This window comes from Sceloporus undulatus, chromosome 1 (genome assembly GCF_019175285.1).
Source record: "Sceloporus undulatus isolate JIND9_A2432 ecotype Alabama chromosome 1, SceUnd_v1.1, whole genome shotgun sequence".
Taxonomy (NCBI): Eukaryota; Metazoa; Chordata; class Lepidosauria; order Squamata; family Phrynosomatidae; genus Sceloporus; species Sceloporus undulatus.
Window position 1 is genome coordinate 122,392,092 of NC_056522.1, and position 25,780 is coordinate 122,417,871.

Consider the following 25,780-nt stretch of genomic DNA (forward strand, 5'->3'; position numbering starts at 1 on the left):
TGTATTGTATTCAGGCTGGCTCTTGGACCTGATAAAAATTGATAACGTCTAAACATGGTGGTCTTCTTGGCAGTCTGAGAGCACAGATGTGTTGTCTTGCTCCTTTCTTGGAATGTAAACAAATGGCTTGAAACAAATCTATTATTCAAACACTTTAGTATGAAACGTATATGCCCCCGCAATGTAATAAAACTCTGAAAAGGAACTTAACAAGATTAATGTCTGTAAATATTTGTAAAACCTATGGGTTGCACAACCCCCTTTAAATGAGATTATGTTACATTTATAATACTGATATCTTATAACCAATATGGTCTAACACTGTATCATTTTTATTTGATTTACCTCGCTTGTTTAACTCTACAGTTTAAACCAATAAGTTGTAAATTCGCATGACTGCCTGCTTATCGTTACTTAGAGGATAATTGCATTAAATCACTTGTTCCTAGATGCAGATAGCCATAGGGGACTAATACTGGAAGAAAATTTGAAGAAAACTGGTATGTTTTAAAATCCACAGTGTGAATTGTTAGCTGAGGCTGATGCATATTTTTAGCATGCAGTAGTACTTAGGCAACATGGTATATTTGGTATAATAGGTGATGAAGCAAATTACTGAAGTTGCTTCATTGGCAGAGATCCAAAGTAGCGCCTTCTAGATTCCCACACCCATCAGCATTCTCATGCTACTACTTCATAACAGAAGCCCACCCCCCGTTGCTTTCTGCTGCAAGCTGCTAAACTTGGGAGTCAAAAGCAGTGTTTAGAGTGGCTTTCTGGAACTTCTTACAGATCGGTTGTTTTTGTTATGGTTGCAGCCATATGAATTTGTTCAGTACTTGTAGTTTGGAAATGGACTGTGCTTGAGAACTGGCCATTATCATTCTGGTACTTAAAGCATGTTGTTTGTTCTGTTGCAGTGAAGACAGAAGTAAAGTTTGGATCTAGTTTGCATCTAGGATTTTGGTAAATATGGATCGTTATCCAAACTAGTATGACGTCTAAAGAGAAATGTAACTATGAAAACCAGCATTCAGGGTGGTGGAATAAAATTTAAGCACCAACACTGGATGAGACAAAGATGATGGGCGTTTGAATTTGGTTTAAATAGTACATGAATTTGATGGGTATTTGAATTTGGTTTAAATACAAATACCTGTGTTTAATTGACCAGAGGGGTAAGAATCAAATCAGAATGATTAAAACAAGACTTTGGCTTACAGCAGAAGGCTTCCTCTCTTAAAAACATGGTAGAGGGGAGTGCAGAATGTTTTGAAATATAACTTCTCTGTCATACGTGAAATCCTCCACTTATCCACACATAGGTTGTATGTTAATCTGGACATATGTTAGGGATTTTTGGAGGGAGGGATCTCATGATAGGAGCCAGTGTGATGTAGTAGCCTGAGCATTGGACTATAACTGTGGAAACCATGATTCAAATCCCCACTTAGCCATGGAAACTCACTGGGTGACCTTGGGCAAGTCACACACTCTAAGCTTCAGAAACGCCCATGATAGGTTTGCCTTAGGGTCAACATAAGTCAGAAATGACTTCAATACATACATACAACAACACAACAACATCTTATAATATTGTTTTGACCCACCTTTCACATCCACTGATTGATAGAATGATAGAATGTGGGTAGGAGAAAACACTACAGTTTGATGGATTGTCTTAACATTTCACTCTGATGAATTTGCTGAAAATATGTTGTCTCATTGGACAGCTCTCCTTCCCACAGAGGTGGTGCAGTACTCTTAGGGTCTGTGGAGAAAGTGGAGGGAAGAAGTGATTTTACCATTTCTCCTTTCCTATTGTAAGTTCTTGTGGCCCTTAGAAAGCTGCTCTGGAAGGTTGGAAGATCTTATGGGAAAGGATGGGTGGTGATGCAGGGATTTCTACAGAAAGGAAAACTCAGCAAGAATTGCCTCTACACCTTTTCTGACTCCCCACACAGAAATATCTGTTGGATCTTAGTTCCTTCCATGATTTTGCTATTGTGACTTATTCTTTTGCAAGTGATGTCTTAGTTTTACAGATGTTGTCTTTATTGTTACTGGTGGTGTGCTTCAAACAATTTAGATGTGTCTTACAAAGTTCAATTGTCTTTTATTTGGATTGGAGGAGAAACAATGTGGGGATTCCACCCCTCTGCCGTTATTCACTCAGGGATGCTAAGATAGAGATACAACTGATGCAGCTGCACTGGAGAGTGACTTTTCATATATTTGAACGGTTATTGTATTGCTTCAGACTCTACTGTATTCTTTGCTGTTCAGTGCTGACATTTACTTTATGCACACATGTACTGTATTTGGGGATCATACTCCATGGGCTTTAGTCCAATAAAGTTTATGCCACAATAAAACTTGTTAATCTTTTAAGGTGCTACAAGCTTTTTTGCTGCAACATACTATGGCAGCTACTATTTTAGAAATTGTTAGCACTTCTTTTGTCAAGAAAAAAGTGCAGGAGGACCTGCTTTACCAAGGGAGGGCTCAGTATGCTCATTGTGGCTGATATTTCACTCATATGCTGCAAACATAGTTTTGATGTACAACTAGAATTCTGAGCTGCACCAACAGCACTAGTGACAGCTAGTTACTGTGAATTGTACTTACTTGTGCATGGAGACTTGACTTATGCTATTTTGCAAGGCTAATGAAAACAATGTGTGTAGTGCATTTTATAATCTACAGAATGCAGACGAGAGAATGCAGTCAAGTTACCTTATGGGTAATTTAAGAGAGACACACTAAGTTTTGGATTGACAACATAATAAACTACAGGTTGAATCTCCTTTATCCAAAATTTTGAGACCAGAAGTGTTATGGATTTTGGAGCTTTTTGAATATTTGAATATAAATAATGCAAATAATCTTGGAGATGGGGCCCATGTCTAAACGTGGAATTCATGTACATTTCATGTATACCTTATACACATAGCCTGAAGATAATTTTATACACAATAATTTTAAATAATTTTGTGCATGAAAAATGTTGGTTTACCCTAAACCATTAGAAAGCAAAGGGGTCATTATCTCAGCCACTCATGAGGACAGTTTCAATTTTGGAATATTACAGATTTTGCAATTCTCAATAAGGGAAAGTCAGCCTTTATTACATTTGTTACAGGTTGAAAGTATGTTAAAATAGGGCCACTGACTTTAAACTTTGGATTACATTCACTTTCTGTTTTAAAACACATTTCTTCATACACACCTCAAAACAAAACCTTTGCATCTTTATCAAATGTGTTCTGGATGCTCCTGATTTGGAAAATAACAGCACTCAGATGGCCATGTGACATAAATGAAAATAGTTTTTTCGTGGCAAAACATCAGGGATAAACTCTTCTAGAACACAGCCTCATAGCCTGAAAAACCCACAAAAAACATCAATGCCAGCCGTGAAAGCCTTAGACTTCACATAAATGAAAAGTTTGGAAACAGTTGTACTTCAAATATGTGTTGTGCTACCATACATCTTTTGAAAAGATTTCAAGAGCTGTGTGAATAGGTTGAAAACATATTTCTGTTTAGGACCAAGAGCTGAATGAGCAAAAGAACCTCCACACAGGAATGTCCATCCATCTAACCCATTGCCCAGCTAATATAGCCTGATCTGACCAATGAGTAGTAACCAATTAGAGTCACAGCAGTGTATGGCACTGTATGAAGGTTGTGTTAATAGTACACTAAGATTTCAGGCTGATACAGTACTTGGCTAAAAGCCTTGGATGGATTCTGTTAATGCTCTGCCTTGGTTTTTCTCTGTTATTATGGGGAAGTGAGATAACACACACACACACACACTCTGCCTTTTCTTTTTCATACTGCATTAGAAAATGGTTTCAATAATGAATTTTTGATAGCTTCCTTAGAGTCTATTGGAGGAAGGGCAGAGTAAAAAAGAAGTTTGAAAGAGTGCATAAATCAATAAATACTGTACAGTATACACAAACTTGGGTTAGACTACAATTGTTTTTCAAATGCTTTTGCTAACTGAGGAGTCCAAAACAAACCAAGAGAGTTATTTTGCCTGTTAGTGTGTTACCTTATTCTTCAAGGCCAGCGCAATGGCGACTGTTTCTAGAGGTCAGAAAGATCACTCTAGCTTAATACACTAACTTTTATCACTTCCAGTAGATGGCTTCATAGACATAGTTCAGTAGGTATGGAAGGCTGTCATTAGTTTCCAGTTTCAAAGAATCAAATATATTAGCCAGGTTTATTAATACTTTCCATATTTTGCTGTTCCATTAGTTTACATAACTAGTAATCACAATAGATGGACTTCCTATTTTATTTTTAAAATGTAGTTGTGAATATTTATATATCTCTGCTAATAGTGTTGTTATCTGACTGTCTTACATAAGATAAAATAAAAATATTAACAAAGCATTCCTACAGAGGTTAGGGTGGGGCTGGAAAATTCATAGTGGAGGAGTTACCACCTATAGGTCTCACTGGGCTCATGCCAGGCAGGATGCAAGTTGAAGAAGGCAACAGTGTCTTGTTTTTTTTCCCCTCCATCTTCCCATTGGTTCCTAAACCCACTGCACCCGATGCAGGACTGATTTAGATTTTATCCATTTTGGAGTCAAGGCAAGAAACAAGAGAGCTTGGAATGCTGTAAATCCAAGATCTTCCTTGACATGTCTCAGGCATACTTCCTTTTTGTCCCAGCTCCAGACAAAATGAAGTAATTGTCTCTCAATAAAATTTCAGTCACCCCCAATGGTCATTTCCTTCAATAACCAAATTTCTACTGTTGTAGTAACTTAAACTTTCAGCTTAACATTTAGAAATACAGTTTAAGCAAAGAAATGGGCAGTCAGTGTTACCAAGGGAATGCAAACATATAAGGGTTCTAGGTGTGAACATGGCTCACCTACACTAAATGCACCAGACCCTGTCTGATCTTGGAAGCTAAGCAGGGTCAGCCCTAGTTAGTACTTGGAAGGAACTGGCAAAACAATTTCTGAGTATCCCTTGTCTAGGAAAACCCTGTGAAATTAATGGGGTCTGTGTAGGTCAACAGGCAACTTGAAGGCACATATACACACTCAGGCATAAACAGTTTTGAATATCTCACTCTCTGCAATGCTAGACATTTGGAGACTGTAGGAAAAATTCATTTATGGTACAGAGTTTGGAAGCTAATTCCTTCTGCTTGTGGCTAGGCCCCTAGACTATAACTACTCGGCAGCTACAGTGACCACCACAATTGGATTGATGGCAAGGGAACTTTCTGTTTCTGCAACAAAAGTATCTCTAGAGACAGACCTCTCTCTGTGTGTGATTCTCTGCCCTTTGTGGTGTACTCCCAGAGACCATAGTGGCACTACAAAAATAAGAGCCCTAACAGCAACAAATAAAAAATACACTAATTCTTGCATATAAATGCATAACAAAGAGGTTAAAACAGGGTGAAAATAGTTAGTGTCATTACAGATACAGATCAAGCCTAAAATGCCAGTAGATTTAGAAATTCATACAATAGTTTAAAAGCCAGAGGCAATTAAAAGAATTTCATCTGGTGGCAAAAATATTATAAAGCTATCAGGAAAGCATCTCTAGAAAGGGTCTGTTCTGAACACTGTTAGTAGCAAGGTGTTCATAAAAACTATAGCATGGAGAATTGTTTATTTTTTATGATTAAGAGAAAATAATGCAAGTAAATTAAATGTAGAAAACATATTCCTAAGTAAATCTTTTAATACTGAGATTGTTCTTTGTTTCCTTTTTTTAAAAATGGCTCAAATTGTTAGCTTAAAAAACCCCTCTTTCCCCAGTTTGTTTTATAAAAAAATAGAGATATTCCATACAAAATAAAAAGTACCAGTCTTAAGGCAATATTTACACAGGGGTAACAAATAATGTTCCTTTATTCCCAGTTTCAGTCATCTTATCTTCTGACAGTGTCTGAACAATACACTTGGTAAATATGGTAGAAAGTAACAGAACTGTACATGTTTTGCCTAGTCTGTGCTCTGTATTGCTGTCAGCTAGCAAGTCTTAATACAGAAACATCCTTTATCATGCTGGAATAATGAGCGTATTCCAACATTTTTCTTTCGTTTTCACATTGAACAAACATCAAACATGAACAACCCCCTACCACCCACCCACCCCCCAAAAAACTCATCAGGCATTCTCATCTGATTCTCTTTCTATACAACCCACTTTGTAAGAACTGAGAGACTTCAAAGCTGCTGCCCGTTTTAAGAAAAAATAGAAGTTCTTAGACCTGAAGCTTTTATGTGGAAGAACAGAAGGGATTCATGGCATTGCTTTACACCTATTATTTCTGCCTGTAGACATACAAGGAAACATAAAAATGCTGCCATAGTTACCCATAACTATGGTATCTCAGCAAATTCTATAAAATGCTTTGCTTATTGTCCAGTTATTATGGCAAAATTGTATTTTTTCCCCACAGTTGGTATTTTGCAAAAGTTGCTCATAGTGGGCAAACAGTTAGAAAGGAGAGATCTGGGCAAACCTGTTTGCCTTCCTTGAGAGAAGGATAGATTTAATAGTATTCTTGGACATGGAAGCAGGAAGTTGATGAAGTTAGATGTGGAAGTGGCTTCAGTACAAATTAAGGTCCCTAAAAAGTATACCTTAAACACTGAAAAGTGAATACACAGAAAATTGGAGTAGAATTATTTAATAGCAGCTTCATTTATATACTGCTTCATACTGCCTAAGCAGTCTCTAAGCAGTTTACAATTGTAAGCTAATTGCCCCCATCAAGCTGGGTACTCATTTTAGTGACCTCAGAAGGATGCATGCCTGAGTCAAGTTTGAGCCCTGGCTGGTATTGAATTCACAATCTTATGATTTGTGTGTGAGTAGCTGCAGTACAGCCATTTAACTACTGCGCCACCAGGGCTCTGGGACTGAAGATAGCTTATAAAGACAAATGTAGCAAAACACAAAGTCGTAACTAAAAACATACAAAAAGTTATCATTAAAATGCATTTCATTTACTCATAATTGTGTTAAAATCAATTAAATCCATTAAAAATGTTAAGATCCACTAATAATAACAACATAGCATACTATTAAGAGCTTTGGCAATCAATTTCTAAAAGCTTGTGAGAACAGAAGAGCTTTTATTTGCTTCTAGAATAATAGCACAGAGGATAGGATCCTAGACTCCCCAGGGAGTGACTTCTAAAGGTTTGGAACAGCCATTGAAAGTGTCCTCTCTGGTGTTCCCAACCAAATGTGTCTGGGAAGATGGTGGGACCAAGAGAAGGCGCTTCCTCAAAGATTCTAGAGTTTGAGTAGACGTATTGGGATACAGTTCTTCAAGTAACCTGGTCCCAAGATATATCAATATGAACATTTAAACAGATGCAGTCACACTGTGTTCAAATAAGGTTATATATTTCACTAGCACCTGTTCATATCTTTCTGAGGGAACTTACACTTCAAGAACCATGGGTCTAAGTTTCATAGAAGTGGGATAAATTAATGGTCTGTCGAAGTCTACCCTGGCTCCTTATTTTTGTAAACAGTTAATTTTTAGTACTTGAATATGCTCCATGTCTCCTAAGGTGACTTAGTAATAGGTTTAAGCCACTAATAACATCCACATAAAATGTATCTAGTAGTGAGCTAGGTAGAGGTGACTGAATGGCTTTTTCTGGAGTTGTTTTTCCTTTGTGACATTAAAATGTGCATGATGAATTAGGAAGAGAGTTACTGCAGCTATACATCCTGATACTGTATTGAAACAGAGATGGATCTGTGAAGCTGGCTCATCAATATCTCCAGCAGTGGTATAGTGGAGCCAGAGCTCACAGAGTCAAAATCCCATGATCTTTTGATTAGTAGGAACTACAGTTTGTGATCATCTGCTACTCCCACTTGGACTTCTTTTTGAACTTAGCTATAATGCCCATGATACCTCGAGGGAATATGTCTTTTTCCACGACAGTATACAGGTTGAGTATTCCTTATCCAAAATTCTTGGGACCAGAAATGTTTTGGATTTTAAGGTTTTGGGGGTTTTGAAAAAAATATTTGCATATGCACAGATATAACCCAAGTCTGAACATGAAATTCATTTGTTTCATAGACACCCTATCCACCTTAGCCTGAAGGTAATTTTATGTACAATACATATACAAAATATGTATTTCTTAATAATTTTGTTCATGAAGCAAAGTTTGTGTACATTGAACCATCAAAAGACAAAGATGTCACTATCTCAGCCACCCGTATGGACAATTTTGATTTTTTGGGATATTTTGGGTTTCCAGATAAGGGAGACTTAACCTGTATTGTTATGAACTATTTTTGTGGTAGACTCCACTTGATGGTGGAGTGGTCAAGAAGATCCACTAGCTGTACAGAGGACTCACTCTTGTTAGAGATGAAAAATGCTAAAATTGACAGACAGGCAGACAGGAGTCCAAAGCACAATGCAGAAATAATCCTGTTTGAGACCACTTTAACTGCCCTGGCTCAATGCTAGGGAATTCTGGGAACTGTAGGTTTGTGAAACATTGAGTCTTCACTGTCGGAGAGCTCTAGGTTCCCTAACACTGAGCCAGGGCAGTTAAAGTGGTCTTGAACTGGATTATTTCTGCAGTATGTTTTGGACCTGAGCCTTGCTATATGAATGTTGATGATGAGGACTAGAATTTAGAAAGTTGCCACTGCACCTCACTGGTCTCACTGTGATGAATATAATCTTGCTATCTAAAAATCTATGGCCATTTTTTGTCAAAAATCCTGTATGTTTGTTGAGGATTCATGCAAAGAAGAGTAGCAAGAAAAACTAGATTAGAATGAAACTCTAGATTCCTTTGCCAATTAATATTCCAGATTACTATATTAATTTCTGTATATGCTCTTTCTCTAAAAAAAAAAAAAAAACCTGCCAGGTCTTCTCTTAATATATTTTAAGTGTTAAAGAAAAGATAATATGGTAATTTGTAATCAAGTTATAGTCATTCTGTTGCTTGCTTAATGGTATTGTAATAGGAGATTAATGTTACACAGGTCCTGTGTGGAGTAGTGAATTATCTACTGAAGAAATTGAAAACTACCTGTTGGTGCAAGTAATATTTTGTTTTACTAATTCAGCTTTTTCAAAGAGATAAAGTGGTGTATGTGTGCTGTGAAATTGGACACATATTTCTGTTGAGAATGATTTAGACAGGAAACTGTCATTTACCTTGGCTACCCATAGGTTGTTTCAGGTGCTTGTTCCTCAACAGAGAAAGCTACATTCAGCCATGAATATGCAAAGCGTTGCAGTGGTTGCTCTTATCCATGGCTTATGCGTTTGAGGGGTGCGGGAACTACTAAGGTATCAAAGCTCACTTGAAGTGCTTGCAGAATATTTGTATATTACTTTTACCATAGTTGCTGTCTTAAAAAACTTTCTCTTTTAACAAACAAAAAGGTCAAGAGAGTCACTGGATTGTTCTTAAAACTCCAATTCAGCCTAAGAAGGCTCTTGATGCAAGAAAAGGTAGGATTGGATTTCGCAACGTACACAAGAGCCAATTTTTCTTGCAAAGCAATCTTGATTTTTTAAAAAAAAATTAATTGAGAAGAAAGTGTTGTTTTGTGACTCTAAAGACAGTGCTATATCTCTCTAGTTTGATACATAGTGTCTAGATATTAGAGTTTTCTAAATATACAAAATAATGAAAATCAATAATTAAAATACATAAATAATAGTAACAAAAAAGGAAGAATGGAAGCTGAGATCTTGTTAAAGATTGGCAAAGCAAAAAATCTTGGCAGAACAGAATTGTGGGATTGCCAGTGGGGATCTGGTGATCACCACTGGGCAGATGTGACTTCTGGCTTGTGCAGCCAGGTCCTAGAGATCTCAGTGTGACAGTGGCAAAAATGTCAAGCTGCTCACACCACAGCCCATTGGGTGAGCTGTTTAACACAATGAGATTCTGGATTTGTGATAATGAATAAATACAGAATCAGCAAGTCTTCCCCTTTAATTTAGTAACAGTAAGCATTTTGTTCTGCACTGAGTTACAGTGCTGAAATATATGAATGTGCAATGCAAAATACCCTCCCAGATATCTATGATGTCAGCTCTGTTTATTGCATTGTTTACTATAGATATAGTTCTGAAACCTGACACCAAAATTATGTGTTTCTCCAGCCTCCCTTCGGCATCTTGCCAATGCTGATGTTGCTTCAAATCCAGCTAGACAAAGGAGAAAAGGGGGACTGAGCAGGCATTAAAAGGAGCTTTGTAAAAAGAGGCATTGCTGTCAGAGATTTTATTAACTGACATATGCCTGTACATGAGATTGGGGAAAGGACGTGTTTTCTGCTGATTTTGGAGGGCTGCAACTTGTTTGGTATCTTCTACCACCTAAATAAATCAATCAAAATCTCATTTCAAAACTTGCCTATTTTCCAAAGCTTTTAGAATTTTAGTTTGATTTAGTTTCATAATTCTGTATATTTTGTTTATACGTTATGTGTTAGCTTGGTTCTTTTTTGTAATTGTATTGCATTGATTATTTCATTTGTATTTTGATAGTTGTTTTACATTTCTATTGCACAGATACTTTATCTGTGTCGTTCCTTTTTCTTTCTTTCTTTTAAATTGTATTGTATACTTTTGGCAGAGCTGTCTCTTTTGTTACTTTATTCTATGAAGTGTATATTTTATTATACACATGTTCCTCCATATTCTCTAGGGTTAGGGGCACAAGACCTCTGTGAATATGGAAAAACTGCAAATAACCAAAACACTATGTTTTTACCTGAGAGGACACCTCTCTAGGAATCTCTAGGTCCTCCAGTGCAATTCTGTGGTCAATATTCAACAGACACTGACCATAGGACTGCCCTGGAGGAGCTACAAAGGCCTAGCAGAGTATTCTCTCTAGGAATCTCTAGGTCTTTCAGTGCAACTTTTAGTTAAAGATTACCATAGAGTTGCACTGGAGGATCTAGATAGTCCTAGAGAGAACATATTAATAAAATCCATGAATAATCAAATCTGCAAATATCAAAGCTGCAAATATGGAGGGATGGGCATAATATATTTTTAGAATTTTTATTTGTGAGCTGTCTTGGGTCCCTTTTGGGGAGAAAGGCAGGTTAGAAATAAAATAAAATAAATAAGTGTGGCACCATATAAATACAAAAACAGATAGCCACCACCAACACTAGGGTGTATAGAAGCAATTCCACTGGTTTTGCCTTCCACAGCTGTTTTAAGCCCCAGAGAAGCCTCTTTTAAACCAGGAAGAACTTTAAAGTTTCAGGAGGCATTGACAGTATTCCCCCCTTCCCCCAAAACAAATACTCCCCAAACATTTGGGAGTGGATTAGAGAAAGGGCATTGGTAATAATATCCAAAGAAACACTTCATAGCATTGCCAACTTCATCCTTTCCTTTTAATACTTGCATAGGTTTATTTTCTTCCAGTACCGCTCTATTTTGACAGGAAAATTGACAACTGCTGCAAACATTTCATGTGTTGAGAGCATTTTGTCCACCTGTTCAGGGCATAGGAATTGCTGTAAAAGCTAGACTATTGTTAAAAGCTAGTACTTTTCCACCTAAGGGACTGGCCACCCTTTTCTGCAGTGTAGACGCTTGCAAAGAACTCTCCTATATTGTTGTTTGTAATTTTTAGATATGGGGATTCTGACCATTGGTTGCAATGTCTGGGAACCATGGACGTTTGAGGGCCCCACTCTCTTAAAGCCTACAATATCATCTTTCCTGGTGTACTAAGATCTCTTAATTTAACCTACAGCTTTTTGTAGTGTGCCTTCAAGTCATTTCCAACTTACTATGACCCTAAGGCAAATCTGTCATGGGATTTTCTTGACAAGATTTGTTCAGAGGGGGTTGCCATTTGCCTTCCTATGAGGCTGAGAGAATATGACTTTCTGAAGGCCACACAGTTGGTTTCCATGACTGAGTGGGGATTAGAACCTTGGTGTCTCAGCATGCCAGTCCAGCATTCAAACCACTACGCCACACTTGACTCTCATAATTTACTGGCACCTGGAGCTAATTTAATGAAATGGAAGAATTTTCATTGCCCAAAGAATATTCTATAAAAACATGCTACTCATAGATATGGCCGTGGTTGCAAGGTCAGTTAACACAAATGTTTGCATAATATGTGAAATGTCTCTTAGGTAATAGTTGGCATACATGGTTCTCCCAATAACTGTATATATTTGTATTTCCTAAAAAGAAAGGTACCTGTTTGTTAAGAACTTGGAAGTGAAAACAAGTAAAAGATTTAACTGTTCCTGTTTTGGTTGTTTTTCTTTTTGAAATCATCTTGTCAGCTGCAGTGAGTATTGGTGGATACAGATTCCAGTCACTCTTCCCTGTCATGGGAAATTATCACCATGCATCTCTCGCAACAATTAGTTCCACACATACAATTTGATCTGTTGCTGGAAGGCAAATTTTGAACTAGGTGAAGGCTTAGACCTAACTTCATTTGCAAGTCTCAACTAGAGTGGACCAAGTCCTTAAGCCCCATTTCAGTATTTGCGTTTTTGTTCTAGTTGAGACTAACAATAGGATATAGCTGTTCAGTTGTAGGGAATAAGAAGGATGACGAATTCAAATGGTTCCTGCACAGCAAGGTAGTATCTCAAACTGTTCTGATAAACCTTTACCAAATGTATTTTTAACATTGTAGTATCTGATATCTATTTCAAATATTCAGCTTTAGGATAGCTTATAAATAAATTACTCCCAATTACATTGTTCCATAAAAGCTATAGTACGCATTTAACTTCTTTGTAATTCAAAAGTGTAGCCTTCTGGACTGTCAGAAATGTTTGAGGTAATTAGTTTTTGTTTTTATTTAAAATTATTGAAAATTAATGTAATTATCAGAGTACAAAAAAATAAAGGCAACTGGATTATATTAGAAATTGAGCAATTTTAGCTCTTCTAGAGATTGACAGTATCTTAGTATAACAAGTATATGCAAAGACATTAAGGAGTTTTAATATTTTATAGCAATGGATAACTAAAAACCAAAACCTGGTGTCTTGTTTCTATGGTAACAAATATTGAAACATGTCTAGCCAACACTGTTTTCTTCTCTCTCTCTTAATTTTTGTGTAATGACTCCCAGAGCCTTAACATTGTTGCATCCTTTAAATTTAAAAAGAAGAAATCCCTTCAGCTAAATCTTCAAGGTAAATCCAAATTTTAAGACTTAACAGAAGTATTTTGTTGTTTAAGAGGAAAATTAATAGACAAATGGCTAGCAAGACTTGTTAGGCAATTGGATGAAATTCTTGGGTAGCAGTATTCATTGACATGCTGTTTCATATCGCCTAATTTGCAGTAGGTGGGAAGAGTTGAATTTCAGCTATAAAACAAGATATATCATCTGAGGACTCTATTCAGAATGTCCAAATCTTGTCAGAACTAGGATGCTCTCCAGAAGGTATTGACTGTAGTAGTTGAAGCTTTTACTAAGGGTTAGTTGAAACATGTGACTTTCCTTGGGGCTATGGTCCACCACTTAGCCACTGGTGAAGGGTAAGCACAGTTGTTTAGGGGGCAGTTTTCTTCAGTGAATCTCCTCACCACAGAACTTGCCAGTGTGCTACAAAAATTCAGATAGGGTCAATTTATCTGCCTTAGCCATGCATTTTTTGTAGGGCTGTCCAGGCAATTAAAAATATACAGACCCATGTGCTTGCGATCATGTGTATGCTCCCACATTTTCTCCATCACTGGAATGCTCATGATTGCCCTTTTCTACCCCAACACTATGATGCTGCCTAGAATACCACCCAAAATCCAGAAAACAGTCTACCTTTATTGGCTAACCAAATGTGCAAAATACCTGATGAAAGCTTCTTCATCAGGCACAGATGTTAACAATCAAACAAGAGAAAGAAAGAAGAATGACATAGTCATAGGCCCACATTATATCAAAATGCTATAGTTGTTCTCAGTTAAGATAGTACAGAAGGATATCCTTGAAGGCAGAAGCCATTACTCCTCCTTGGCCATTCTACCAAGAACACTGGGACATTGCTGGCACATGAAGACTTAATCTTGCTGTATTGGCTGCTTTAAAATTGTTTAAAAGACTTGAAGACTTAAAAGCTGTGTAATTGTTGCTGAGAGTGAATGCAGAGTTGAAGGAATACCAATCACTGATAAAAAAGAGAATTTCAAGGCAGTGAGTGAGAAGGCATGGGAATGAAGGAAAAGAGAGCCGTATCACCTTGCCCTTGATGTTAGGGCATACTGAAGTAGATGTAAAAATAATTGCCGTGAAGAACTAGTTTTTCTGAACCAAGTGATATGCCAGCAGCAGGGGTGGGAGCATTTTCCCATTTGGAAAACAATACAGCTGAACTCTGGAGAAAAATCGTGTTTTCCCTGAAAGAAAAATATCTGGATTCTGGATTCAGTATTGAAAGCACAGAGGCTATATTGTGATGCAGTACTAAACAAGTACTAAATTAAGGATTGGAAATTCAAACAGATCTGTCAATAGCCCAAGATTACTTTAGCCATATCCATGAGGGATTCCCGCATGTGCCAGTAATACAGAGGTTAATATTTTCAGATGCCTTGTTGTGTTTGGGCATGTTCAGGAATACGTACTTGGGAATGGGGGTGTAGGTCAGATTTGCCACATTCTCCTATGCCAATATGCAAATATAATAATACTATAAAAATTAGTATTGTTTAAAACAACAAAGGATGGCCACATCGCTGGCGGGGGAGAGGTCTTTCTCCAGCACATGATACTCCTTTCCTCTTTTCTCCCGCAGAGTTTTTAGGAGCTTTAACTCAATGAAACAATTGATTAATTAGAGAGTGTTTCACCCAGTGGTACAATCTTTGTTTGACATGGAGAATCTTGGGTTTCTGGTAGCAGGTCTGGGGAAAAAATCATTCTTAGGTCCCTAGAAAGCTGCCAGTAGTCAAAAAATGGGACTTACACTGTCAGGGTAACACCTTTTCATGTGTTTCAGTTCCAGAAAAGGTAGCAACACACACACCTATCTACCAGATTAAGAATTTATACCAGTTGTTTCCCTACCACCACCATCACAACCTGCAAATATGTTTTTAGAAATGATATTTTTCATTTTGGGTCTGCCATGTGACTTGTTAAGGGCTGGATCTTTTTTCTTTAAGCACTTAATTTTGAGGGGAAAGTGTTGTATCTGTGGAGTGTTTCATTTTCCATTGTAAGATCAGACTCTTGAGTTTTCTCTTTCACTCTCTCACTGAACAAGAACAACAAAAGGGATTTCTGATTGTAATGTTATAGGCTAGTCTTTGGGGGAGGGAACAGTTTTTGAAGTTTTTTTCTTCTCTATTTTTATTCTTCATACATTTTTAAATTAATCGTTCCACCCTTCATCTTGTGAACGGCTCTCAATAGATATTTCCTAATTTTCCCCATGACATTTCTATCTATTTATTCAGATGATTGTGTGGAGTGAAAGAGGTTATTGTTTACTGCAAGAGTACAAGTATGTGCAGATTTACTAATCTGGTTGGTACAGGATTTCAAGTGTGGGTGGCATTTGACTGAGAAACAAGGTTTGGACACATGTGCACATATGGATTAACGTGAAGCCTATGCATTTCTTTTTTCTGGGAATGCTTCAGTCAGTTTTCAGATAAACATGTATTTGGAAAATTGTACTTCTATTAATATTAAGCATAATCAAACAAATACTGACTTGTGCCCATCCCTGTTTTGACAGATTATGTTAACAGTATATGAATAAATCCAGGCCCTAAGAATGGCCTTAGAGACTTTGCTTTCATGTCTGTCATTAATTTTAATCATATTGGTAGATACAGGGACAGGGGCTTTTCATTTGTGGCCTCATGTATGTGGAATGTCATTTCTTGATGCCTTCAAATGCACCATAAAAGCATTGCTACTCCAAAGAGCTTTTTATTGAAAATCTTGCTGGCCTTTTATCTATAGACATAGATATAGATCTGATGCTTTTAAAAAGAAGAGTGATCATGATGCTGCCACTGATGTATGTTTGTTGTTCATCTTCAGGGGATAATCCAAGGAGCTTACCTTTTTTCAGTTCTCTCGTGCTGTGCTCCAGATAAACATCTCAGCTTGGTGACCAAGAGACTAACCAGGTCATCACTTCTAAGACACTGGAAGGGAAGGGCCTCTGGAAGCTCTATCCTGGGATCTGTCTGGGAAGAAATGAAGTGTTGATGGTTTCCTCAGCCTTGTAATTTTGTTGAATATATATCAGACTGGAAGAAAAGTATTGTGGGTGCTATGAATAAAGACCATCCACCACATGCCTGTGCCCCCAGACATTGTTGTTAACAGAAAGCTGCACTCCCTCTTCTTAAACTCTTTCCAAGTACTGTATAAATTTAGTTCTGACATAAGAAAATATCCTTTTGCATATTAAATATTAAGAAAACAGAAATGACCATAGAATATTTGCATAACTTTAAAACAGATGATAAAGACATAGAAATAGTTCAAGATTTGTCATACCTTGTCTTTGTCGTTAACCAGAGTGGAGACTGGGGCCAAGAAATCAGAAGAAGACTTAAGATTTAGAGGGCAGCTGTGAAAGAACTATCCAAAATTCTTAAATGTAAAACTGTATCACTGAATACTAAAGTTAGGATGGTCTATGAAATTATATTTCTCATTACTATGTATGAGTGTGAAAGCTGTATTGAGAAGAAAGCTGATAGAAGGAAAATCGACTCATTTGAGATGTGGTGCTGGAGAAGAGTTCTGCAGATACTGCATATTGCTAGAAAGACAAATAAATGGGTCCTAGAGCAAGTGTGGTATAGTTGTTTAAGCATTGGACTATGACTCTAGAGAGTAGGATTTGAATTTCCCACTCAGCCATGTAAGCCCACTGGGTGACCTTGGGGAAGTCACGCTCTCTCAGCCCCAGAGGATGGCAATGGCAAACTCCCCTCTGAAGAAACTTGCAGAGAAAACTGAGGGTCACCATAAATTGAAGGCACACAACAACAGCAGCAACAACAACAGAGCAGTTAGACCTGAACTCTCCCTAGAAGCCAAGGTGACTAAACTGAGGCTTGAAGTGCTTTGTACACATCTTGAGAAAACATGACAATAATGCTTGGCAAAATAGAGGACAGTAGGAAAAGAGGAAGACCATGCTCCAAATATATCCATTTGGAAGATGCTATTTGAGCATCTATAGACAGTGAGCCCCATTATCCCAAATGTTGCACTGCCATTTGGGATAACAGGGCTTGAGGTCCCATTTTTTGTACCTTTGGGGAGTGGGTCCAGAATGAATTCACCACAAATTCAAAAGTCTGACTGTATTCTAAACTGTTAAAATTGGAAGTGCACATTCTGCAGAATGTTCCAATTCCTTGCATCAATAAATGTTGGGTTCTGACTGCTGTAATTCTGGACATACTGGAATGCTTGTTATTGTTGTGTGCCTTCAATTTTTTTCCAACTTATGGCGTCCCTAAGGCGACCCTATCACAGGGTATTCTTGGCAAGTTTCTCAGAGGGCTTTTGCCATTGCCATCCTCCTAGGCTGAGATGCTGTTTATTCCTTTATCCTAAATTGACCATTACAAAAGGATAGGATTAAACTTGCTTTTAAAAGGCAGACATGAGCACAGCAGAAACAGCTTTGAAATGCACAAGCCTCCCTGCCTTCTGATCACCTTCATACATTCTGATTTTTTTTTTTTAAGATTATGCTTTTTGATTAGGCTGTTAAGCACCTACCATTTTTGTTCACTTAGGACACTTTCCCTCTATATTATAACAAACTGCAATAATATGATCAAGTTCATGTTGTTTGTCGGGATTTATTTGTACATTTGTATATGTGCATGTGTGCTTGGCTTTTTAAAAACTCATTTCCAAGAAAGCAGGATATGTATGTGGATTGACGGGCACCACACCAGTGCCTCTATCTGTTGGGAATGCACCCTATTTTTAACATTCTGTATCAAGTGTCAGCATTGCCCATTTTAATCCCTGTCTGTGAGCAGGTTTATGTGTGTATGTATGCGCACGCACATGTACCCTCGGAGCTCCCTTGTACACATGGGAATGCCTCTCTCTCTCTGCCTTGTTTACAGTACAGCCGTACATTCTTGAATAATTATAGTAAAAGACCTTGGCGGGTACTCTGTGCTCACTTTCAGACTGGTGAATGAGAAGGAGCTCTTGCTGGGAGGGATTCTTTCTTCTTTTTTTAAAGGATTAAAAAAGAAAAACACAGACAGAGAGCAAAACATGCTGCTCCAGAGGGAAATACTCTGTGCTTTACAGTTGCTTGTGTGGATGGAAACCAGATGGTAAGCTGGGACACCCGCTCAGATAGCTGAGGAGCCAAACATATGGTTAATAGTTAGGAGAAATAGCTTTCAGAGCCAGGGCTTTGCTGACTGCTTCGCATTACAGATTGTTACAGTGTGTCATTACATTGCCAAGCTAAGTGCTTAATACCCACTGGGGGCTCTGGGCACACACTCTTACACAAATGACTTTCAGCTCTTTACTGGCACAAAGCAAGAAAACTGATGTCATACGCAGCTTTAAAAATGCCACTCGCCTTCCCTCTCCCTCTCTTTGGCAGGACAAGACTGTGTAGCTCACATATTTTACAAATTGAGTCTCAGCACCGCTTAGACCTCTGTGTGTTCATTTGTATGTTTTCTTCTTCTCTGTGTTGCTGTCCCCCCCCCTCCCATTTTTTTCCTCCTCCAAGATCTCTCTTCTCAAACTGAAAGGTTAGCTGAATTGCAGCATTGCACTTACCAGGCCCACCATTTGACGTTCCTGTTTTGGAAGCTCTGGGCGAGGCTGGCCCCCGTGTTATCTAAGGAACTGCTGAGCTCATTCATCTGCTTTTCATGGCCCGCTTCCTTTTATTTTTAGCCAAATCTGTCAGGCCTGACAGGCGGGTAATTTGAGCCAGAGAAAGGGCAAAGCTCCAGGTCTCTTCCACAAAGCATTTTTCCCTCCTTCCCTTCCTCCCTCCTTTCCTGGGAAGGCTCCAAACTTGGCCTGCTTGAGGCAGATGGATTTGTTGAGTCATGTGAGATCATTTACACAAAAACACAGTGAGGCAGTGAAGGGGGGAGAGTGTGTGTGTGTGTGTGTGTGAGAGAGAGAGAGAAGGGGGAGTTAAATGAGAAGCATAGTGGGTGGGTGGAGAGCAGGCATTGCTCTGGACTCTGGCGAGTATAGGAAATCTTCTGTGAAGCAGCTAGACAGAAGAATGCAGCAGATTCATTCTTGTATAAGGTAATGTCTAGTTTACAGAGTAGGGTGGAGCAGAGGCAGAGGGATTCCTTGAAAACAAATTATTCACAGAATTGCCAGTTATGTGCATCCATTGTGGAGGGGTGCTGCTCCTTTTATAAATGGGTTATCGTATTAATCAAGCAATTATTTTGTGTGTCTGTGTGTGTGCATTTAAAAATTCCTCTTGTGTTCATGGGAGGGAACAATCTCTGTGTGATGCAAGAGGCTTTTGCTTTGCCTTGATGCCAGCATGACAGGGATATCAGGAAGAGGTGGAATGTAATGTGAGCAATGCAAGCTGTTCTTTCCAAAGATAGTTGAACAGGTCAGATTGGGCAGGGGCAATTATTCAGAATTTTGGTGCAACTAAACCCACCCATGGAGCGTTCATGGCAGGGTGGAAAGTGGCAGTGGTTATGGAGGGATTCAGTTCTTCATGTAAAAATCCGATACCCCAGAGGGGGGAATGTTCATATCTGAGCAAACTGCATTTATACAGCATGTTCCAGATGGTGGGATCAGCAAAACTGATTTGGAAGCGAAGGTGGAGGTACACCATCAAGCATATTGTCCACACAATTCATACACCATCAAGCATTGGTTTTTTGCATTGTAATGAAGTTTTGCTTTCTGGAGAAAGGTGAGATATACATTAAATAATTAATAAAAACAGAATTTGAAATTCCATTGTGGTGGCATATTTTAACCTGTAAGCTGATATCATTAGTGCCACCACACCTCCGCCAGAAAGAAACAAACTAAATGTGCAGGCTGCAAAACAGGATTTTAAAACACCATGGATAAGACAAATTCTGTACTTGGAATAGTGGCAAAAAAACATGAGCCTGACTTGTTTGAAGAGGTGATGTGCACCAAAAAAAGAAATCTAGGACCCAGTACAGACTGCCCCAAAGGGGCAGCCTGCACCCAGCCTTTTTTGCGCTGGATTGGAGCCAGGGCAACCTCACTGGCAGCCCTGTGGCCCCTATCAGGCGTTTTCCGGGCCACGGAGAAGCGGAAAAATGCCTGGAAAAGGGGTGTCCTTGGGTCACCCGGACAGCCAGGAGGAGAAAGGGGTGGCCCCTTTCTCCTCGGGATCATTCCTGTGGCCATGTAGTTGCCACAGGAATGAGCCACTCTAGGAAGGAACTGTGAAATGCCCCTATGACGATGCTTCCCTGCACAGCCATGGGGACACTGCACAGCAGCGCTGGCATCATGGCAGCCCCCGTGTGGACGGGAGGCCACAGATTAGGTTTAGGGAGTGTGCAGTTGGTGCGCACTCCCTAACCCTAATAACACCGGCAGCATGCCACTTTATGGCGGTGTGTACTGGCCCTAGGAATACTAAATTAATGTGTTGACAAAGAAAAGTTTAAATTTGCTTTAGTAATGTCTTCCACTTCTTCACAATTGTCTGTTTGTCTGAGGCCTGACTACACAGTGCATTTAACTATCCATGCCATTAGCCTGGCACATCTTCCTTTTTTTTCTTTAGGGAAAAGCAGCTTCGGAAAGGAAATTTGGAACTGAAAAATATTATCTGTCCGTGTACTTAAACCTATGTACGTGGACTATTTCTTCATCCCTTGAGATCCAAAATGATTGCCTTAATAGCAATGGTCTGTTTGGAGGTATGGATTGCAGAAATACTTTTGTTTCTTTACCATCATATTGAGAATGGAGTCTGTGGTATGAGATGTGTAGGCAATATGTTTGATCCTTCAGAAAGAAGGTAGGACTTTTTTGCTTGTGCAGATGTGGCAAAATCACTTCTTAGCCGTCCTTGCCTAAGAAAATCTTATGCATTTCACTGTAAGTCAACAGGTGACTTGATGGCACATATATACACAAGCACAGATATGGTGGATTGTTTGCTTTTCCATTTGTTGCATACAAAAGTCTTGTTCTGTCAAGTTTGTGAGTGGTCCTAGTATCATTCACCCTCTTTTTTTACTGAAAGATTTAGTTACACTTCCTGCCCTTTTATTGCATGGTTCAATGCCCCGCATAATAAGATGTGAAAAGACCTGGAGAAAAGTTGATGGTCAGTGTAAATGAAAGGGGGAGAAATTGTGGACCCAAGGACCTTGTTTTTCAGCACCTAAATTCCCCAGATTCCCCATTTAAGTTTTGCCTACCAATGTTACAGTTGTTTCAAAAATTTGGTATAAGTTTTCTTTTCTCTCATTTTTGAAGTGTAATGGCAGACAAATGTACCAGCAAACTGAATGTACATTCAGTCACACAGTTGCTGGCCAGTCAACGCTGAGAGCATCAGACTCTTACTGCTTATACACAGAGCTGTATTTCCTAATCTTGGCCATGGAAAGAAACTTTTCTAGAGCAGTTCTCTTACTATCTCCAGAGTGTCTTTGAACGTAATGCTAACTTTTTAAGATTACATATTTAATAACTCACTGCCCAGTGTGTCAGCAATGAAAACAGCATAATAAGCAGCAAGTAACCCCACTGTTCTTTGGTGATAATCCCTTTGGAAAACCTCAGTTGGTCATTTGCTGCTTTTATATTGTATCCTGAAATCTTCCTCCCTCAGTAAGCCACTAATTCTGACTGAGTAGACTGTCCTGCCTGGGTTGCATAGTGCTTGAAAGCAGCGACTGGAAGCCATTCTGGCAATATGAACCAACTTTGAGTGAATATCTGGAGAAGTGCCATGGAAAGTGTAATATAATAGTGTCCATTCTTTGTGTTTTTGTATTCAATATGAAGTGAACATCTATCTTTTAAATTTGATGCTGCACTCTAATATGTGTTCAAAATAAATTTTGTAAATTGTACCTCCTGTTTGAAGCAGTTTCTTACCAATTAATATACTTCATCGAATGTGAAAAGAGACTGCCATGACTCCATCCTACAGAATCCTGGAATTTGTGGTTTTGTCAGGCACTCTTTGGCAGAGAAGGCTAAAGACCTTGTAAAACTACAAATCCCAGGATTCCATAGAATGGAGCTAGAGCACTTAAAGTGGTGCCAGAATACATTATTTCTACAGTGTAGATGCACTAGTATTTACAGTGCAGTCCTGAATAAGTGTACTTGGAAGTAAACGCCATTGACTCCAAATGGAACTGACTTCCAAATAAATGTATGTAGGTTTGCAGCCTAGGTAACTTAACTGAAATTATTTGCAAAGTGGTGGAAACATGGACATTCATCATATTAATATTCATTTTGAGTATATAATTTCAAAAAAGCTACTAGTTAGGCTTTGCTTGAAAATCATGCTCTCTCTCTCTCTCTCTCACACACACACACACACACACACACACACACATCTTATATTGAGATAATCTTATTCTGAATTCCTGGTCTGTTTTGACTTACATACCTACTTGTTCAAACAAATTTTCTTCTAGTACACATACTTGTTCAGTTTTGATCCAGAAAGTTCTCAGGTTGATGGTAAAATAGATGTTTTTCATTTGCAGCATTTAAAACAGCAACTAAAGAGGAATGTTTCAACTGTTAGATTGTAAGATGCAGTTGATATGAAGAACTGTGGCATCTTTTGGGGAAACAGGAGCTGTGTAGAAGGGAGATCAGTAGCAACATATATACTTGTCTGTAAGTCGACTTGGTGTATAAGTCGAGGTCAACTTTTGGGGGCAAAAATGTGGGTTTTTATATGACCGGTGGATACGTCAAGGGTCCAGACTTAACAGGGCAGCCCAGCTAGGGAGAGGCTGCTGGCGATCGCGCACCCTTGCAAGCCTGTCCCCAGCTAGGCTTTCCCCCGTGGAGGCAGCCCAGCCAGGAGAGACTCCAGGGCAAATGCGCACCCTTGGAAGCCTGTTCCTGCCTGGGCTTTCTCTGCAGAGGAAGCCCAGTCAGGGAAAGACTCCAAAGCGTATGCACACCCTTCCCAGGCTCTCCCCAACTGGGCTGCCCTTTGCAGAGGCAGCCCAGCTGGGGAGAGGCTTGGTCGAAGGACCTATTGCTCAATGCATAAGTCTACCCAGGATCCTGGATGCTATTTTGGGACAAAAATTTCTCGACTTATAGTTGAGTATATACAGTATGTTATATTAGTTCAGCTACAGCATAACCATAGATAGGACAAGCTTCCCCAACGTGGTGCCTTATAGTTGTGTTGGACAAAATCTCCCATCGTTTTTAGCCAGTGGCCCTGCTGGAGAGCACCAAGCTGGCAAAGGCTGGTTTAGTGGTATCCAAAGCATTTGGATAAGCAGAGGTTTGACTAAAATATAAGCTCTAATTACACTAGTTCTTGGGGCAACGTCCATTAGGAACTCTTATGCCGGATGGGGGAGCAAGTGCATGATTAACAGTTTTGAAAAATTGTCACTCTTCCACTTTGGTTTTGCCCAGGCTGTGTGTGGGATGGAATCCTGTGTGTGAATGTTTGGTTAGATGGAGGTAACAGGCACAGAAGCTTGTTTTCCTTTATGATCTGTAGTGATTTACTTATTTTGACTTGCATACCTCTTATCAAACACTAATATTCTCTAGTACCTTAAGATGCTATATAACAGTGTGGCATGTCATTATGTGAAAATAGCATTTTATTCTTCATAGGCCTATAGAAAGTGACATGAAGGCAAAATTCTCTTCAGAAGTGTATTGGTGTGTTAGTTTTTTAAAAACAAAAGTTTCTTCTGCTGAGACAATGGTTGAAAGCTTGGTAGATGCAAGTATGTATATATAATATTTTGGATACCTATAGGAATTGCTTTTTGTATTGCATGAAGATAACTATAAAATGTTATCTTAATGATGAGCAGATCACATTGTCAGTGCTAAGTGTTACAGAGAACTTACTGTGCTACAGTATCATTTAATTTCTTGCCATTCATTCCAGTTATACTGCGATGACAGTTGTATACCTCAGGAATGGATACAAAATACTGTCCTCCCTCCTGAACTTACAGTTACTGAGTGAAAGACTGCTTGAGTGGACATCTCGTTAACATAATGATGGTTCTGCATGCCTATCCCAACGTGTTGCCTTCCAAATGTTTAGACTATAAATCCCATAAATTCTAGCAAATTGTGGAAATTATAGTCCAAAATGTTACCTGCTCTTGCCCTGTGCAGCGCCTGGTAACTGGCTCTCCCCTTCTCCTATCCCTAGATCTGCACAGCAGCGGGTCTCCAGAATATACTAATTGCTGCAATAGAATTAATACAATGACTTCTAATTTTATTTATTTATTTATTTGTGGTATTTATACTCCGCCCTTCAGCCCTAAAGGCGCTCAGACTGCATTTATTCTGCAGAATTAATCCAGTTTGACACCACTTTAACTGCCAGGGCTCATTGCTATGGAATTCCACAATTTGTAGTCTGGTGAGATATTTACCCTTTTTTGGCAGAAAGTTCTGATAACACAACAAACTACCAATCCCAGTATTCCATAGGACAGAGCTGTGACAGCAGTTTCAAAGTTGTAACATCTAGCTGGACAATCAGCGTGGTAGTGGAAATGTGAAAAACACCTTGAATTGAAAAATTGGTGTTCCCCCACTGAAGAGAATGCTCTTCTGTGGAAGAATGTTAGTAATGTGAATAAATAGAAACCTTTTAATAATGTGTATTTTGAAACACCCTACACAAAAAAGACTTAAGTATAAAACATTTATTATGGCAAATTACTACCTTTTATTATTGAACAAGTGGAAAACATTGTCTTGCATATGGTAGTATTGTTGGATAGGAATCATCTGAATAATTAGTTGTCTTTAAAATTTCATATATTCTGTTGAAAGTTGCTACGATGTAGTTACGGTGCATTCAAGAGTCAGCTAATACTAATGTTCAGAAATGTCAAATGACACCTTTTTAATTGGTTTGTGAGGCTTCTTTGATCACTATTTTCCTAACCTTTGTAGCTCTCCTCCACTTTACCCAGATTAGTCTGCCCACACAAGATCTTTACCAGAGATAATATTAAAGAAACATGTAACACAATTAAAAAGAAATGGCTTGGTTAGGAACTCTTAAAGACTTGTGCTGGATTTCAGATGGAGCTGCACAAACAGGAGCTAAGGGCCCCTCCGGAGAGCGTGCACAAGAGTAAGAAGCAGATGCTTTGGTGGAACTGAAAGGCATTTATCTCTTTTAATGAGATAACATCATTAGTGCTGACAAAGTGCTCCAAATCAATACACGTAATAGACTGTTTCTATCTTTCAGTTGTATATGGATTGTCGTACTACTGAGCCATTAGAATCTGCTGAATCACAGGTTCAAGCTCAGTCTCTCCTTCTAATCTTTAGCTTTATAATCTCCATTTTAATGGGGTATACTGCAAGGGGAGGTAGTGAAGATGCAAAGAATATGTTACAGCTCCAGTTCTGACACCAAAACAAAATTGTACAGGGAGCAACCTTTGGCCTGGGTTTAAGAAAGCTCATCTGAATCTGAACATAATTTGCTTTCCTCCTTAGTTTTATGTCTTAGCATGTTGCTGCAATTTCATAGATTCCTTAACTCTGTT

At 38.7% G+C, this 25,780-nt stretch overlaps 1 protein-coding gene and 1 long non-coding RNA gene across 6 annotated transcripts in view; one reads left to right on the forward strand and one right to left on the reverse strand.

The window, feature by feature from the left end:
- BACH2 (BTB domain and CNC homolog 2) overlaps positions 1-25,780 on the forward strand; it is a 235,152-nt gene that overhangs the window by 38,410 nt on the left and 170,962 nt on the right. The window lies entirely within an intron of this gene.
- LOC121929120 lies at positions 1,532-19,010 on the reverse strand. Of its 2 annotated transcripts, XR_006103615.1 has the most exons (4): positions 18,810-19,010; positions 16,083-16,210; positions 3,230-3,383; positions 1,532-1,771 (listed from the first exon to the last, which is right to left on the reverse strand). It is a non-coding gene; the product is annotated as an uncharacterized LOC121929120 (long non-coding RNA). The 2 variants fall into 2 exon arrangements; XR_006103614.1 differs by lacking the exon at positions 3,230-3,383.